Below are 6,774 nucleotides of genomic sequence, written 5' to 3' on the forward strand. Positions count from 1 at the left end.
TCAGCTAGAAGAAGTTACATTGTAGAAAGTTCAGCTACAAAGAAACTACCATGTAGAGAGTTCAGCAGCAAACAAATTTCCCTGTAGAGAATTCAGCTACAGACAAATCACCTTGTAGAAAGATCAGCTAGAAGAAGTTACCTTGTAGAGAGTTCAGCTACAAACAAATCACCCTGTAGAGAGTTCAGCTACAAACAAGTCATCCTGTAGAGAGTTCAGCTAGAAGAAGTTACATTGTAGAAAGTTCAGCTACAAAGAAACTACCATGTACAGAGTTCAACTGCAAACAAATTTCCCTGTAGAGAATTCAGCTACAGACAAATCACCTTGTAGAAAGATCAGCTAGAAGAAGTTACCTTGTAGAGAGTTCAGCTACAAACAAATCACCCTGTAGAGAGATCAGCTAGAAACAAGTCATCATGTAGAGAGTTCAGCTAGAAGAAGTTACATTGTAGAAAGTTCAGCTACAAAGAAACTACCATGTAGAGAGTTCAGCAGCAAACAAATTTCCCTGTAGAGAATTCAGCTACAGACAAATCACCTTGTAGAAAGATCAGCTAGAAGAAGTTACCTTGTAGAGAGTTCAGCTACAAACAAATCACCCTGTAGAGAGGTCAGCTAGAAACAAGTCACCCTGTAGAGAGATCAGCTAGAAGAAGTTACATTGTAGAGAGTTCAGCTACAAAGAAACTACCATGTAGAGAGTTCAGCTGCAAACAAATTTCCCTGTAGAGACAAACAAATTTCCCTGTAGAGACAAACAAGTCACCCTGTAGAAAGATCGGCTAGAAGACATTACCTTGTAGAGAGTTCAGCTACAAACAAATCACCCTGTAGAGAGTTCAGCTACAAACAAATCACCCTGTAGAGAGTTCAGCTACAAACAAGTCACCCTGTAGAGAGATCAGCTAGAAACAAGTCACCGGTAGAGAGTTCAGCTAGAAGAAGTTACATTGTAGAGAGTTCAGCTACAAAGAAACTACCATGTAGAGAGTTCAGCAGCAAACAAATTGCCCTGTAGAGAATTCAGCTACAGACAAATCACCTTGTAGAAAGATCAGCTAGAAGAAGTTACCTTGTAGAGAGTTCAGCTACAAACAAATCACCCTGTAGAGGGTTCAGCTACAAACAAGTCACCCTGTAGAGAGTTCAGCTAGAAGAAGTTACATTGTAGAGAGATCAGCTAGAAACAAGTCACCCTGTAGAGAGTTCAGCTAGAAGAAGTTACATTATAGAGAGTTCAGCTACAAAGAAACTACCATGTACAGAGTTCAACTGCAAACAAATTTCCCTGTAGACAATTCAGTTACAAACAAATCACCCTGTAGAAAGTTCAGCTAGAAGAAGTTACCTTGTAGAGAGTTCAGCTACAAACAAATCACCCTGTAGAGAGTTCAGCTAGAAACAAGTCACCCTGTAGAGAGTTCAGCTAGAAGAAGTTACATTGTAGAGAGTTCAGCTACAAAGAAACTACCATGTAGAGAGTTCAGCAGCAAACAAATTGCCCTGTAGAGAATTCAGCTACAGACAAATCACCTTGTAGAAAGATCAGCTAGAAGAAGTTACCTTGTAGAGAGTTCAGCTACAAACAAATCACCCTGTAGAGAGTTCAGCTACAAACAAGTCATCCGGTAGAGAGATCAGCCAGAAGGATCACCTTGCAGAGAGGTTAGCTACAAAGAAATCACCCTGCTTCATCTTTTCTTCTTCCTGTAGTAAAGAAAAAATGACAGGTTAAAAAGCCCTAAAGCCGGCCATAGGCTGGCTTTATGGCCGGCTTTGGGGTATACAAATACAAAAAGAAGTGAAATCTAATCCAAAACAGCCAAGCTGTAAAAAAAGAGTGCGGCCCTGAGAAAGGCTATGGTGAAAAAAGATGTGAAATCCAAGGTGGCGGCCAAGAAATGGCTGTGATGGTAGATTAATGGTAAAAATTTTAATAACAACAATTCAGGTGAATTTGGTGCCGCTTGGTCTTGGCACAAAATTCACCTGAATTGTCGTTATTAAAATTTTTACCATTAACCTACTATCACAGCCATTTCTTGGCCGCCACCTTGGATTTCACATCTTTTTTCACCATAGCCTTTCTCAGGGCCGCACTCTTTTTTTACAGCTTGGCTGTTTTGGATTAGATATATATACCATATAAAACATTTGGCCTTGGAGACTGGCGGTCCACCACTATACCCTTGAGGATCAAATCACCATGTCTTTTAAATTTACTTATTACGCTTTGAATTACCAGCAAATCAACCTATTGTACATTTTTAATGCTATTCCATTTCCTATTGCCACAACCACTGCTACAATTATTTTGTAACTAAAATTTTGCCATTCATTAAATGCTCCATTACAATTGATAATCCAACCCCAGATTGAAACCTTTGTAAACATCACAACAGTTGTACTTTAATTCTTACCATTTTTTAATAATTATTTCAAAAGGGCAATTGCTACTTTTTTTGTAAAGGAGAATCTCCCTACCATATATGCCTGCAATTCTTTCTGTTATACTTGCTCTTAGACTTGGATCTGTCTGTTTCCTTCCTACCTTATCAGAAATTATATTAGCACAAAACTCAATAGTAGAAGAAACTTCACATAACTTAGACCAATGGAAACAGATACACCAGAGAGTGAGAATCTGGATAACATAGTGATTGCACTTACAATAAAATTATAATATCCCTTTGCTAGTGAGAAGTCAATGTAGATAAAGTACAGAAGTTCTGTTTTCTAGCTATTGTGGCTCTTTTGGCACTTGCCTAACCTGCATGGTGCTGAAAGATCAAGTTACTAATGGGTCTGGGAATTTTTCTGCATTAGGTTAATTTTAAGATCTTTAATTCTTGATCATGACTTCCCATATTGTACATTTTTATAACCTCCTTGCAGGCTGGTTCTTAGTGCATGGGATAACCCCCACAGCATTCCTTGACTTTGTAAAACAATGTAATGTGTAATACAGTTCCTCACTGTCAAGCTGTCATTCTATGCATACTACATTTAAGACAACAAAATAAGACTTGGATTTAATCATGGCTGACACATGTACAAGTACTAGAAGTTGTAGTAGACGGGACATGTTTTTGGTTATCAGTATTAAACATACAGTAGTCTTGGGGTCACACAGTATATCAAATGGAATGGTAGAACTGTTAAGTAGGGCTCCCCCTAGAATGAATGGCATCCACCAAAATCTACTATTAAAAATATAACATCATAGCAATACCATATGCAATGAAAATCACCTTTACGGAATAGTCCTAGTACATCTAACATCAAATCTAGAAACAAGAAAATACTTATAGAAGGCTGAATATTGAATTTAAAATAGACTAAACAAACGACAGATGCACTAGATAGCTAGTATATACTAGTTAACTAGAGATGCACATAGCTAGCATGTTATACATGTTAAATTCCACAGCTCTACAGCTTAGTATTAAGTGGAAGAGTATCTGCACTTCACAACTTAATCACAAGTGCTTTCATTATCTTTAGTACTTGGTTGCCAGTTACTGCAGCTGATTGTGACCTCACTCACAAGAGTACCACCTGCCTGCTTTTAATATACAATAGTCTACAGAGATTTACTATTATTTTGAGATATTGATAATGGAAAATTCATTATCTTTATCACAATAATGATATAGGTATCACGATAATCACATTATCGTTATTATCGCACAGCCCTATATATTATACTGGTGGTGTTAGTTTGATTTTGTGTTGTGTGCGATTTGGGCCTTCGGCTGGTCACCTGCAGTGTATACATGCTAACGACTTTAAAAGACACTGTATAAAAGTATAAATTGGCTGGTATCAACAGAACTATTGCCTTACTGTTATAGGGCTGGTACCATGGTTTTATACCGGTCCCCCACTACCAAACAGTATGTATAATGATTATAACAGACGAGAGCAGCAAACCACATCAAGAGGTATGGCCTTAGCTATGCACTATAGTTACTTGTTCACTACTAGGTAACATCCATCATCCCCATTGTCATCCAATATTTGAGGCTAGCTAAAAGAGTAAAACTTGTTGCAGGCTTCAAAGATGGTCACATGTGCAGCCACAATTACAAATCAAATTCATAGAACCTCATATATTGGTGATGTATCTATATAGTGGCAGTTGCCTTTTAAATGTACTTAACTCAGCTTCTGCTCTGACCAAACATGTCTTAGGTATCATCAGCACTTGCACATTATTTTTTAAATTTATTAATTAGAAATGTATAATTACAGTATAGGTGCTAAGTTACAATTACAAAATGGGAGTTGTTAACTGTTTAAAAGTTTCAAGATAAGTGTTGGATAGGTTAGAATGCATAGACTGTTCCATTGGGAAATAGTTCTTGGTAGAGGTAAATGTTTACTGAAGACTGTAGTATATAATGATTAATTTTCTGATCATGATAGGCCCAGGTAGCAGTTTGATTTAATGTTGGCAGACAGCAATTTGGAATTTGACAGACTTAGTAACAATGAAGACTTAACACGGCATGCCAGAAATCTGTGATTAACTATGAGGTGAAGAGAGGGGAATGCCTACTTTCCCAGATTAACCATGTACCTCACTGATTCACACTATAGTCAAAACACCTAGGAGTGGTAGTGCAGGGTCCATGTATAACAGTGTAATAAACAGATACCCCATGCCAGTACAATGAGTGAGTATATGGCCACCAAAAGAAATTGAATCTGTGTATATCAAATGGGAAATAGATAGCAGGCGTATAGTATATAAGTGAATCATACAATCAGGGGTGCTAACTTAGGAGTATGAGGTCATTACTTTTAGTTTACTTCTCCTAATACCCATAATAAACCTTATTGCTGACAGTGTGAAAGAGTAATCTTTTTCTCTTCAGTGCAGCTACTATGCAAGGATCTTAGTGGTACTATGTTGCTAAAAGTACTCATTTTCACCAATTGAATCACTAAAGTTGGTGGATAGCAATCACACCCATCATATCACTATAATTATAATGCAAGCAAAAGTTACGTCATCATTATTCGTCTTAAAGTTAGAGTACACTGCACTTTAATTGTGTAGATATCTATATAAACAATAGCATTAGTTTGCAGTGCTCCCTCAATTATTCGAATCTCTATTATCCGAACATTTGGTTATCAGAACAGTAGAATGACTGCTCTATTAGAGTATTTTGTCTAACATGTATGTTCTATTGGAGTATTTGAACAGGGCTCCGTATATAAATGATTATCCGAACTTTTTGATTATCTGAAAATGTCTTGGTCCCAAGGTGGTTGGATAATTGAGGTAACACTGTATTGACTTTACATATTGTCAACACAGTAAAACAGTCCTTTCACTCCATAATATACGTACCAGATTAGCATAATTATATAATTATTTTCACAACTATATACATGACTGTACATTCTGCTTATGAAAATTCATAAATGATGGACAAATTCAACAGTAATGTGCAGCAAAGATATAGACCAAATGTTACTGTGGCATAAACAACATCATGACCATAATTACTTAGTGCTTCTAAAGCATACATTAAGGTAAGCTTATCATAATAATTATTGTTGACTTGTTTGTATGGGACAGTGAATACTTCCTGATTACCTTGAATAATGCTAACACAAACATAAGCGTGCTTGATATTCTAAGCAACATATAAAGAATACTATAGCTGATAATACCAAACTCCCATAGCAAATACATATGGCATTCCAATTAGTGTGATTAGCACCATGCCAACTATTGTGCTTAAAAGATCTTCTAACACCATCCATTTCACCAGAACTAATTGCAGTTTAATGTCATGTTTGGATTTTTTAATCAAGCCTCTGACAATTTCAATGATCAGTAATATTGTAAATGTAAAGGTACTATCTAACAGATATGTCATGATTAAAATGAGTGAATTTGGCATTGCCATACTCCATAAGTAAGTATATGAATAGCTGGAACTGTATGAAACTCTGAAATATAAATTACCATCTTTCTTGTAACTAATGTGATATTCTTCTTAATCGAGACGCTTATGAGATATCAAGTCATCTCCATACCCTTTAGCCATAACACCTTTCAACACTCTTTTAGCACAAGCACTGCAAGTCTTGTTACTTATAAAAAAAACTTCTTGTTGATGCACAACATCATACAGTTGGTTGAGTAGCTCAACAGTAAATGCTCCACTCATTGACCATCGACCTGACTTTTCTAGATTATCATCATGAGGACCCTTCATGAGGAACAAGCCACCAAAACATGTGTTCCTTTCTGTCCACCATAACCAACAGCATCAACTCCTAGGCACATTTTATATCCACCCTCAAAAGCAAAGAACGGATTACTGTACCATTCAAGTTTGTGTTCTATTTTCTCACTGAAGTTTGACATTCTCAGAATAACTGGAGCTATTTGAGAAGACATAATTTCCGGTGAAATCCATACTGAAGTGACATTGTCATTGTACTCCTCTAGATCTTATTTAGAATCTACCTCATCATCATATGTATAGTTGGAAATTGTAGACTGAAGTGGGTTGTTGTTTGGTGCCATGGCCTGTGTTATCTCCGTTAGCAACATGGTAATGTAAACCAAAATTACCAACATAGCTAAAAGCAGTGAAAGAACTGCTAAATTGAACATCCTGTTTTGTGTAGTATTAACACTGAAGACTACTATTTTGTGTTGGTTAGTTTTTCCTTTTTGTGAGTTATTTAGTACAGTAACTCCACTGTTAATACTTTCTGCTGCACATGCAATAAAGGACATGC

Source organism: Dysidea avara, chromosome 8 (assembly GCF_963678975.1).
Source record: "Dysidea avara chromosome 8, odDysAvar1.4, whole genome shotgun sequence".
Lineage (NCBI taxonomy): Eukaryota > Metazoa > Porifera > Demospongiae > Dictyoceratida > Dysideidae > Dysidea > Dysidea avara.